Source organism: Engraulis encrasicolus, chromosome 21, assembly GCF_034702125.1.
Source record: "Engraulis encrasicolus isolate BLACKSEA-1 chromosome 21, IST_EnEncr_1.0, whole genome shotgun sequence".
Lineage (NCBI taxonomy): Eukaryota > Metazoa > Chordata > Actinopteri > Clupeiformes > Engraulidae > Engraulis > Engraulis encrasicolus.
In genome coordinates, this window is record NC_085877.1 from 2,721,626 (window position 1) to 2,734,198 (window position 12,573).

Consider the following 12,573-nt stretch of genomic DNA (forward strand, 5'->3'; position numbering starts at 1 on the left):
TGAAATGCCATTCTGGTAACTAGGGCCGCAGACAGATTTTGCTGGGCTCAGGACAAAGTTATCTGAAAGGGACCCCCAATTACACACAGTGTAACACAGTGTAATTTGGACCCAATTCTGGGCCCTGCATCTCCCTTGGCCCGGGACAACATACCCCTTTGTCCCCTCTGTCTGGGAGCCTGCAGGTAACCTATAGACAAATAATAAATTATTCAAATGACAAAACCATGAAAGCGTCCCGTCAGCAGCACCAAGCCAACACAAGGCATTTTGAGTTACAGCGTCACACTCAATCCGTCAAGCCATCCGAAGTGCTGCGTCTTGACTTTAATCACTTTATAATTTTTTCTTCAGGTGCCATGAGAATCCCTTTTCCCCAGAAACTCGTGTTCTTTCTTGGCTCCTCAGATCTGGCAGCAGGTTCAGAGTAGAGTGGGTCTCCATTCTGCTGATTTTTAATTAAAATGTGTCTTCAACTCTGTCGACTTGCTCTCGTCTCCATGAGATGAGTTTAATTATTAACGTGGAGAGCATGAGGAGTCAGAGAATGGGATCTGTGCTATAAGTGTATAAGGCGCCAGAGGGTGGATGTGGGAAAAGAGAGAAATCAGCATCCGGCCTGATGGAGTCTGGAGACATGGGAGCTGCTATTGAAGATACTCGTGTTCACCAATTACAGAAATGTCGTTTTGAACCTGCGAGAGAACAAATTATACGGAATCAAAAATGTACTCCCAAGGTTAATTGCAATGTAACCTTGTGGAAGAACATTTTAGTTTTTGAAGTTTATCATTTAGACAGGCAGCAGTATGTACAGTACCGTATGTCCCGTACCTGTCTCTGTCTGGTGTCGGAGGCCTAATTCCAAATAGGTAAAGCATTACATTTACATTACATTACATTTAGCTGTTGCTTTTTATACAAAGCAACTTACAGTTATTTACAGCATTGGAGCAGTGTGGGGTGTGGAGGGGGGAGAAATAACTGTGTGGCTATCTGCATCATGACGCAGTGAAGTTGGTTTTGCAGCATGAATCAGCCTTAGGTGCCTTGCTCAAGGGCATTTCAGCCACGGGTGGAGGTGAAGGGAGAGGTAAGGGTGGGATTCGAACCTGCCACCTTCTGATCTTAAGCCCACCTCCCTAAACCATTAGTCCACGGCAGCCTAACAGTGCTCAAGTAAAACGATTTATCCTGCAAACTTCCACAGACTTAGCCACTGAACAGGGTTAAATAGATGTAGTTGAAATATCAAAACACAATTAGCGATAATGGATGGCATTAGACAGCATGCATTGCGGGTCGTCCACTAGACGTCGGTGACAACATGATGGACCAGCGGGGGAGATCGTTCTGCAGCGATCAGGATATTGCTCACTATTGGAACAAATATGGCTGGAACTGAAAATGCCTCCAGACGGTCCATCCTTCACAGCGGGGATGGATGCTGTTCAGCCATTTATCACAGCTATCAAACGCACAGAATGTGTGTGTTTCACCAGTAATTGTGGTGATGCATCAATTCTAGATGGGTAAAAAGTGGCCTTTTTGGAGTGACCTTGGAGGAAACGTGCTCCTATAAAAATGAGAAAAATAAAAGGCGGTTCCATTTTTAAAAATGATTTTTGTTTTCACTCTAAAAATAAGTCCACATTTCACCCAGAGAAGCAGCCTGTCTAAAAATGGGATTAACCTTCACAGTAGCCTATACCCTCAATGGGAGGTTCTATTAATTTCTCCTCAACGCTAATCTATCTTAATAATTACTGCATTGGTGATGCCTTAGGTTTGACAATGATAATAATGTGCAAGGTTAAAAGGGGTGAAGCATATCTCCTTAAGAAGACAAATGATGATGATCTGTCAAAGTTAACCCATATGCCCATTGCCTCTGGATAGCAGACAGTGATGAAGAAGAAAGTAGAAAAGAAGTTGACATTTGCCGTTGCGTCCAGACTCACTAAACTCTGGCACTGACAACACGACTGGAATAAAATTGCAGGAAGAGCACCATTACATCCCCAAACGTCAGGCACACATCAACGCATAACGTATAGCCTTTGGCTGACTGAAGGCATATAGCAGTCAATCATCGACTGTGTTTAATTATTGATCGGTCTATGAGCGAGGGCTAATAATTGCCTGACCAGGGTCATCGCGCAAAAGAGCAGATGTCCGCTGGCGGTCCAGAAAGTGAAATAGTGCTCGGGAGAAAATGCATAACAGAATGTTGAGTGAGAAGACCATCCTACCAGGAGAGTCTATTATGCAGACGGCTGTTATGCCGCGGTACTGTTTCCATAATTGGTTTGAATGGAATGTGAATATAGCCTTGCTGGCCTGAAAGCTTTGGGCGAAAAGTATTTATGATGGGAAATAGGAATGAGAAATAATGAGTTGAACTGAAGTCAACTGAGGACATCAGTTTTGGCAGCGGCTTAAGACGACCTACATCACCAGAACAAATGCTTAACCATAAAAGGATGTCTCTGTCATTAACGCTCATTGAACTCTGATATAAAAGTTATGCCATAAGTTTTATTACAATTTGCCCATTAAGATATGCTCAAGAGAACTAATCTGTGGGTGCAAAAGTTTCGCTTGCATGCCATTGTCTTGAGAATGAACAGTATGGAGGTTGTGTTTATTCAACACATGACAACGTGACAGGATTCCTGTGGGATGCCGTATGAATGGCTGCATTCTAAAATGAACTTGATGTAGTGACTCACAGAGCTGCCTGCAGTCGTGTTCTGCCCACAGTGTGACTTAGTTTGAGACCACACAAGGTTGTCTCCCCAGACAACAGCATCTCAGCACCCCAGAGGCAGTAATCCCATTAACTTCAGCATGTTCTTGAATGCAGTGTGTGTGTGTGTGTGTGTGTGTGTGTGTGTGTGTGTGTGTGTGTGTGTGTGTGTGTGTGTGTGTGTGTGTGTGTGTGTGTGTGTGTGTGTGTGTGTGTGTGTGTGTGTGTGTGTGTGTGTGTGTGTGTGTGTGTCTGGGGAGTTGTTGAGTTAAGACCATTTACTGTGACTATGTGCTGATCTGATCTGTCAAAATGAACACAATGCTCTGAATCTCAAATCTGCCGGTTCTTCTACTCCCAAAGAGGAACCTGAAAACAGCAGATTTGTGCACCCACCCAGTACTACTTGTTCTTCCCTCTAAGCCATACAGAACAGGAGACAGAAAGCAACCACACTCCCAGAGGAAGCAGACACCAATGCAAATTTAGCACATAGTGTCAATGAATATTTTACCTCAATAGGCCATAACCTGTCCAAAAAAATCAACCAACCTCAAGGAGTCACCTTTAAGCAGTTTCTCACCAGAAATTTCACTCATTCTTTTTAAATGACACCAACAAACGCAACAGAAATCACAAAGATCATATCCAACTTCAAGAGTTCATACACCGCCTGTGCTGATGGATTATGCAGTAAAATCATAAAAGCCATTGCAGACATCATTGCAGAGCCATTGGCTCATTGTATCAATCTCTCCCTACTCACTGTGACTGTACCGAACATGTTAAAAATATCTAAGGTCATCCCTATTTTCAAAACGGGTGACAAAAATGACCTGACTAACTATCGACCCATATCCATTCTGCCAGTCCTATCAAAAGTGATGGAGAAAGTCGTATATAACAGACTAAGCGGCTACCTCGACATGTTGGCTATTCTGGTTCCCTCCCAGTACGGCTTTAGAAAAAAGAGTACAACATGTATGGCAATGATCGACCTAATCGAAAAAATAAATGACTGCCTAGAGGAGGGGAAATGTGGGATCGGGATCTTTTTAGACCTATCTAAGGCTTTTGATTCCATACATTTTGACATTTTATTACATAAATTACATCACTATGGTGTACAAGGGGTCGCACTCGACTGGTTCAGAAGCTACTTATACAACAGGGAGCAGTATGTTCATGTCAAGGACTGCAACTCCCCTTGCAAGCCCATAACCTGTGGGGTCCCCCTGGGGTCACTACTGTTCATTCTTTACATAAACGATTTTGTCAATTCCTCTGTTTTTTTCCACAAAATCATATTTGCTGATGACAAATTTATTCGCATCTCACAAAAATCCAACAATATTACAAGATACTATCAACTCTGAACTAAACAAAGTAGATACATGGTTCAGATGCAATAAACTTTCGCTCAACGTCAAGAAAACAAACTTCATGCTATTTACTCTAAACAAACAGTTGAAAAAAAAAACAACGCCTGTCAAATCCTCTTAAGCGGTGAAGAAGTAAAAAGAGTGGATTCCACAAAGTTCCTGGGGGTCCTCATAGATGACTCATTAAACTTCAAATCCCATATTGATCACCTCATTACCAGCCCATCTAAATATGTTCTATTGGTCTATTCTACAGAGTCAAAACACTTTCTCCCTCAGTCTTCCCTATTAACGCTATATAAAACCCTATTTGAACCTCACCTCAACTACTGCAATGTGATATGGGGCAACACCTTCTCTAGTCATCTAAAAAAACTCCAATCTTTGCCAAAGAAAGTCATTAGGGCCCTGGCTTGGGCTGAGGTAAACTCTCCATCCCTCCCTCTATTCCACCTTTTTCAGTTATTGAGACTAACTGAATTAACTGACTTCCACAATGCCTGTCTAATGTTTCAAGTCATTAACAAGAGAAACCTCATACTATGTAATCTCATTCCTATCACTACACCCCGGCATTCTCATCACACGCGAAATAAAACACTCATACACCGCAAATTTCGCAAGTATGCTTGCACTAATATGAGTATTGCCTGCAAGGGGCTTCAGATCTGGAACAAACTTGATGAAGCTCTGAAGATGATACCCTCCATCTCCAACTTCAAAAAACGTCTACTTAGAAATCTAGTTCTAACCTATAGCTAAAACCTCATCTTCCATAGTTGGCAGGTCTTGTGCGTGTGTGTGTGTGTTGCGGGTGTGTGCGTGGGTGGGTTGTGCGTGTGTGTTTGTGTGTTTGTGCGTGCGTACCCCAGCGCCTGTGTGGGTGTGTAATGTCTATGCGCTGTATGGAACTTTGCATGTGAATGAACTGCATGAGTGTGTGCTTGGTCTTTTCCAGTCAACTCTGCATCTGCATCAAAATGCATCATGTAACCAAGTGGTATGCTTGGGAAAGCTTGTGTGTGAGTATGTTTAAGGCAAGGCAAGGCAAGGCAAGGCAAGTTTATTTATATAGCGCATTTCATACACAGGTGCAACTCAATGTGCTTCACAAAGTTAACAAATGTAAATGAAAGGAAAACAGGGAAATTAATTAGAGTCAAAAAAACATTTAAAACATAATATAAAAATAATAATAAAATAAAACATAAAAAAACATAAAACCTTGAAAAACATCAATAATTTAAGAAAGCATTAAGAACAGCTTTGTCTTGAGTCTAGATTTAAAGCTATCAATTGGTTTGTGCATTTTTTACGTCATCTGGAAGCTGGTTCCAAAGCTTTGAAGCATAGAAGCTAAAGGCTGCCTCTCCACACTTTGTTTTGACTTTTGGAATCACCAGCAAATTCTTCTCCGTTGACCTTAGTGACCTGGTCGGTGCATACAGCTGAAACATATCCAGTAGATATGTGGGTCCCATTCCATTTAATGATTTCAATTCTGTAGCTTACTGGGAGCCAATGCAGCGATCTTAAAATTGGAGTAATGTGGTCAAACTTCCTTGTCTTTGTAAGAACCCTTGCAGCTGCATTTTGTACCAGTTGAAGCTGTTTAATGGTCTTATTTGGGAGGCCAGTAAACAGACTGTTACAGTAATCGACTTTACTAGAAATGAAGGCATGTATTAGCTTCTCCAGATCATGTTTAGACATCAGGCCCCTAAATTTAGAGACGTTTTTTATGTGATAAAATGCAGACTTAGTAATAGCTTTCATGTGACTGTTGAAATTTAGGTCACTGTCAATGAGGACCCCAAGATTTTTAACTGTTTCCCTTGGTTTCAGTCCCTTCGTTTCAAGGATAGTAGCAATCTTTTGTCTCTCCTCTCTTTTCCCAAATATAATTACTTCAGTTTTTTCTGTGTTCAGCTGGAGGAAATTGTGAGACATCCATTTGTTAATTTGGTCCATGCAATGATAGAGTGATTCAAGGGGGGTGTAGTCATTGGGGGACATAGATAAAGCTGGACTTACACTGTGCGACTTTTGCCCCGATTTGGCACTCGCACGACTTTTTGAGAGTCGGGCCGATTTCTTGCTCAATCGCAGGTCAATCGTGAGTCTCTCATCGTGCAGTGTACATGGGGTAAGGACAAGCGATTTCGCCTCACGGTCGTGCAATCGCAGGGTCGCAAGAAAATCAAAACGGTTTGAAATTCTGGTCGTGGCTCGTGCGTAAATCGCACAGTTAAAGCAGTGCTACGACCCGATTTGACACTTCACATGTACAAATTAATAGGGCCGTGCGATTCGCTGTTGAGCGCGACCTCATCTCCACCTCGGGTGCGCATGTTACCTCCTCTGCAGACCGGGGAAACATGCCTGTCGCGTCGTACGGTGGAAGCATTTCGCTCGCATCCGACTGTCGGCTCGTATAGTGTGAGGACGTGAGTCGTGAGTTGTGAACTTTTAAACAGTGAAATTCCATCGTGCAGTGTGAGCAGAAGCTTAAGACCCACGAGTGAAAATATCGCACAGTGTATGCCCGGCTTTAGTAGAGCTGGGTATCATCCGCATAGCTATGGTAATTTATGGAGTTATTCTCGATAAAGTGTCCCAGTGGCAACATATACAGATTGAACAGTAGTGGTCCCAGAATGGAGCCCTGGGGGACCCCACAATCCAGAGACATTGGTGATGAAGTATGTCTTCCAATGGCGACAAAAAAACGTCTTTGTTGTAAGTACGATTTTAACCAGTCGATCACTATGCCCGTAAAGCCAACCCAGTGTTCCAGTCTATGTAGTAGTATAGAATGATTAACTGTGTCGAAAGCAGCACTTAAATCAAGTAGTACCAAGACGGATGATTTGCCAGCATCAGAATTCAATCTTATGTCATTCATAACTTTGATAAGAGCTGTTTCAGTGCTGTGGTAGGCACGGAAACCAGATTGAAACTTATCAAAATAGCTATTAGACATTAAAAAGGCAGTTAATTGGTTAAAAACAATTTTCTCTATTATTTTACCCATGAATGGTAGATTGGATATGGGCCTATAGTTGTTTAGTACCAGTGCATCCAGGTTGTTCTTTTTCAGTAAGGGTTTCACAACTGCTTCTTTTTAAGTGTTGTATGCTAACTTGTGTGATCTATAAATGTGCGAGTGCTGTGCCCGATGGTTTTCGTCTCCCACAATCTGCAAAATGTAACTTTCTATGAAACCATGCTGCATGCTTGGGATTGAACGTCGGTTGTAATAATTACATTGCATCTTGTATGCCTGTTTATTTTCTTATTTTCTATTTTTCTTTTTTCCTTTTGTTTATCACAATGCTTTCTTAACTAATGTCCTACTGGGCCCCAGTTTATAAGCTTATACTTACCTTCATTTGGGGATCCTTCTCCACATGCTGTAATACATTCTCATGAAACGCAACTGTTGTCAAATGACGGTGTGAAGAGAAAAATCAATCAATCAATCAATTAATCATAGGACAGTATGAATTTTAGACCCAGCTCTCACAGATGAGTGAACTTCACTATTCTGTTTTTTTTGTGTGGAGGAAATGGCAAAAATGATTTGTCCCTTCTTTTCAGTCCTTTCTCATCTTCTTTTACTCCTCCAACAGAAGGCTTACTGATCTGGCTGAATCGTTTCCTTATGGTTGTGCATGTGTGCAGCAGAGATGTGTGACTTGAATATAAAACAATAGAGTTTCGTTACAAAGCCCGCCATTTTTTTACTTTTGCATTTTATTGTTTAAAATGACAGTTCAGAAGCCATCATCTATGTGTGAATTCTTGCCATTTAAATATTTTGAGAACATGCATTTTGCAATGCGATTACAATGGAATGCCCAATACAAAAATGTCAATTTTCTGAAATGTTCCAAAATGGAATGGATATACTGGTACGTCATTATGCAACAAGGCTCTTCATTTCTCCTCTGAGGATCACCAGAGAGGTTCATGCACGACTCACTCTGTTACATTCCTTCTCAGGAAGACTTGTATAGTTATGATGTAGAAGAAGTGGAAGAAGTAGGTGCTTTTTCTAAGGTCTTACCTACCCGCCGGCGGGAAAGGAAATCGATCAATATAATTATTACAGCACTAGAGGAATATTATTTTAATGAAGGTGCGCAAAGTGTGGCCAGCCATTTCCTAACCCGTGAAAGGTCGCCTGGAGGCACTTTTGTATCAACATTGTGTCAACCAAGGTATCAATAGGCCTTGCATGCAATCTAAAAAGAGCACCCACAATTAATCACATCTCATCTCTCACAGGTGTGTGTGTGTGTGTGTGTGTGTGTGTGTGTGTGTGTGTGTGTGTGTGTGTGTTCATGGAACACTTGGTTGATTTTCTTCTGATGATTTCCCTTAAGGGCACTATTAAACATTTACTACCAGGTGTTCTCGAGCCACTTAGCTATCAAGCAGCTGACCAAAATGCCTCTTAGCCCAATATTGACTAGAATGTCTACCATAGTGAAACGGAAAGAGAAAAGTAATTCCAATGATGTCTGTTCTCTCAGGCTCTGTCCTGATGGAACTGTGTGTGTTCATGCACACACTACATACTGTATAACTAACTTTCCAGTGAGGCAGCCAAGAGCTTAAGTGTCATTCTCCGATTCAAAAATGAAAACTTTGTCAAAAATGTGATCCAACCAGCTATAAATCAGTTAAAGGATATACGGCAGGGGTTTTCAACTTTGTGCAGCCGAGACTTGGAACTTTAATTTGCTCTGCAATGAGTAATCTACTAAATGTAGAAAACAATGTGCTGAAAATGTTGCATGTCGAACAAGACTATGTCGAACAAGGCTGTTTGGCCAAAAAGTCAGGCCGTGCATTTTCAGCCAAGGCCAGTCTACAAGGCATTGAGAGACAATGAAGCCCTTTGACAAAAACGTACACATAAGTCATGCAATATGAGGTATTTTGACCACAACATCCAAAATGATGCATTTGTAGGCCTATCTGACTTTCTCTGAGAGGCGGCCCACTGCAACGGCATGACGACTGATACTGTACCATTGAGGGAGAGGACCAGACCAGTATCATCAACAGTCTACTAGGCAAATGCCCTGTACGCCATATGGTCAATCCAGTCAATGAGGGCCAGGGACAAAGTCATGTGAAAGGCCTCCCACCCAATACATACAACGTAAATAGGACCCAATTTTACCCCCAACCCACCCATCTCCCTGGCATTAGTGTCCTCAAAGACCCCTGTCCATGTCTTCCTCAGAATAATAATGATGGGCCTTTCTTTTAACCAGTGTGTCTCTGTGTGTGTGTGCGTGCTTGAATGCACCTGTGCCCAGGGAAGCCGACAGGCGGGACACAGGGGTCAGTTGTCCCGGGCCCAGGGAGAGAGGGGGCCCAGAATTGGATTCTCATAACATTGTGTGAATTGGGTAGGGGGCCCTTTCAGATGACTTTGTCCTAGGCCCAGCCAAAGCTGTCAGCGGCCCAGGCTGTACCAATCCATTTCATTTTATGACACCACATCTTTCCCAGTTACTGATCAGCGTTGGCAGGGCATACATCAGAAATATCAGGGTAGAGGGTCTACATCAGCAGTTGCCAGTGCAATGGGTTTTATAATAAATAAAACAGCAACACAACTCACAGGGTGCTGCTAGTAGGCCTACCAATGTTTATGGCTAGCTCAAAAGCCCAGCCGTTGGCTCTTATCGAACCCAAGATGTACGATGTCTGTTTGCTGTCATTATCAGAGGCAAGTCGGGAGTAACTACCCGAATAAAACTAATTGTGTTTGCATAGTCATGACTCCAACCTTTATTAACTAATTAATTTTACATGGAGGGAACGCCGGTGACAGAAGAAGTGGTGGTAGGGGGTAATGATTTCATATCATCATTTCTAAGTAATTTCCTACTTTGTGGCTTTGGGTTATATTTCCCTGGAGAACTTTTTTCTAATTGTAGTGGGCGAGACCGTTACAGGAAGTAGTTCGACTACGCCACCCCCGGGGGTGGAGCCCCCGGAGGAAATGAATTAGGGGTAGTTACAGATACCCCGGACCAACACACAATGTACCCGCACAATAGATTACCAGGCAAACACAGGTTCGTGCACAATGGAGGCAGAGACAGTGGTGACAATTAATAATTCAAATCTTTATTATTCTTTGCGTTATAAAAATATATCTTTCTCACTCTTTGCAATAAAATATAAAAAGGTACTCACAATTCACAAAGTGCAGTGGGGTGGGTGTGCTATCGCAATCACCCGCAGATCGATAAACACTTGCCCCAAAGTATGTTCACGTTCACAGTAAAGTGCAGGGGTGGGTGTGCTGCCACCACACCCGCGGATCTGTAAACACCTGCCCCAAAGTATGTTCACTAATTCACAATAGGCAACACACCTGGTAGGCCTAAGGCCTTAGAACCCACACTCAGGTTGTCAGACTTTGTTACTAGGGGCTGGCACGGCTAACACATTAGGGCCAATGGCACACCTCAGAATTAACAAAAGAAAAGTAAAGAAATAGTTCACAACAAACAGAAATAATTCACGGCAAACAGAAACAAGAAGAAATCACAGCAAACCATGCAAAATAAATCAAAATCCAATAAGCACATGCAGTTAAATTAGAAATTAGATAATTGAATGAAATAATAAAAAAAAAAGGGAAATTAGGCACAGCAAACGAAAGAAAACGAAATCAAAACATGAGGTAAACCAATGCCAGAGGCTCAGCTCAGTGCAGTCCCCTAGGTATCCCCACACTACCTACACACACACACTCACACGCACCAGCGTACACCAGCTCACACCGAGCCGAGCGCCCACACACACACACACACACACACACACACACTGAACCAAAGCGCGCCCACGCACACACACACACGAATGTCCAATTTCCGAGGCCGGAGCAGCAGCCGAAATACGGGTTCCCGGCTTCCAGAGGCACCACACAACCGGGGCTAAAAGTCGCCGCTCGTGCACCTAAACGCGTGGTGTGTCTGACCACGGCCACACGGATACAACCTGCGAGGGAGGAGGAGAGCGTTAGCCAAGCTAGCAGGACACCCACTATCACACGATTCTGCTGCCGAGAGGTTACCTTACCCGGAGATGAGGGTGCACCGATGCGCGATTCTCACAGTCGGAGTGCCAATACAGAGGTACACGGCCGAGGCGCCGGTAGCGACCACACGCTGAAACCATAATAATGGCCGTCGTTAGCAACCATGGTACGAAAACAAACAGTCAGGGCTGGGTAAAGGCACAAGCTAACCCACTATAATACATACCGGCGTGCAGGAGACGGGAAATGCGCAAGGTAACCGTTGGTATTGTCCACCGAAGTCCTTGCCAGTGGAGAAGCAAGAGATCACTCTAGCCAAGTAAGAGACGCCAAGTTGGAATCACAACCTATAGAACAGCAGACGCGAAGTTAGCCACTAGCTGCTGGCTAGCACATAAACAGCGACAAGAAATGGTCCACATACTCACGAGGACAAGAAATGGTCCACATCTCCTAGATCTGAACTGGACACCGCACTCCTCTCGACGGCGAGGGGAGAAGCAACCACAGCATTCGCCGGTGGCGATGAAACGCGCAAAGGAGAACTTTGCAGGCTTACCGAATACTAGCCACTGGCAGTGTTTATGAAGAGACTTCCCATAAGCCTCTACGAGCGGCGTGGTGACGTGTGCCGCAGCGTCAGACCTCCCTTAAAGGAGCAGCGCTCCATTACAATCTACCCCCCACATGTTGAATCGTCGGCCCGACGATGCAGGTACGCTTTCCCCCCCCACTCCCAGATCCAAAATTCCATCAAGAGTTTGAAGTCGCCCCACCAGGCAGCCGATGGGGATTAGAGTGTTGTCCCGCGTTAGACCGGAAAGTCCGGCGTGGGGGCACCTCGCTGCTGCTAGTGCCACGACCGGGTGGCTGAACGGCCGAACTGCCGGGGGAAGCCTGCGAAGTCCGACGCTGCCCTTCGTTTCCTCCTGAGGTGCCACCCTGGGGTGCATGGGGCTCTGCTGGGACACCCAAGTCAGCATCGCCCACCTGCTCCCCAAGAAGGATATCTTCTTCGCTCGATAGCTCCCCTGAGTCGACAGGGGTAGGTTCGCCTGGTCGGCCCGACCCCGGGGGGTGTCGGGGGCCAGGGGGCCCACCACTCCTTTCAGCATGCTGCGGTGAACGTGCTTCAGCTTCGTTGGATCGTTGACGGGGGCGATCGTGTACACGGCTCCAGTCTCCGAAGGGGTACGCACCACCATGTGTACCTGGGAGTTCCACACATCTTGGATTTTATTTCGACCTCGCACGCCGAGGTTGCGTACATATACCCGTTGCCCTACTTCTAAAACAGCAGTCTTCACCCGTGCATCGTGTCTGTCCTTGCGATATTCCGCCGCTGCGGCCAAACGCTCCCGAGCCCCATC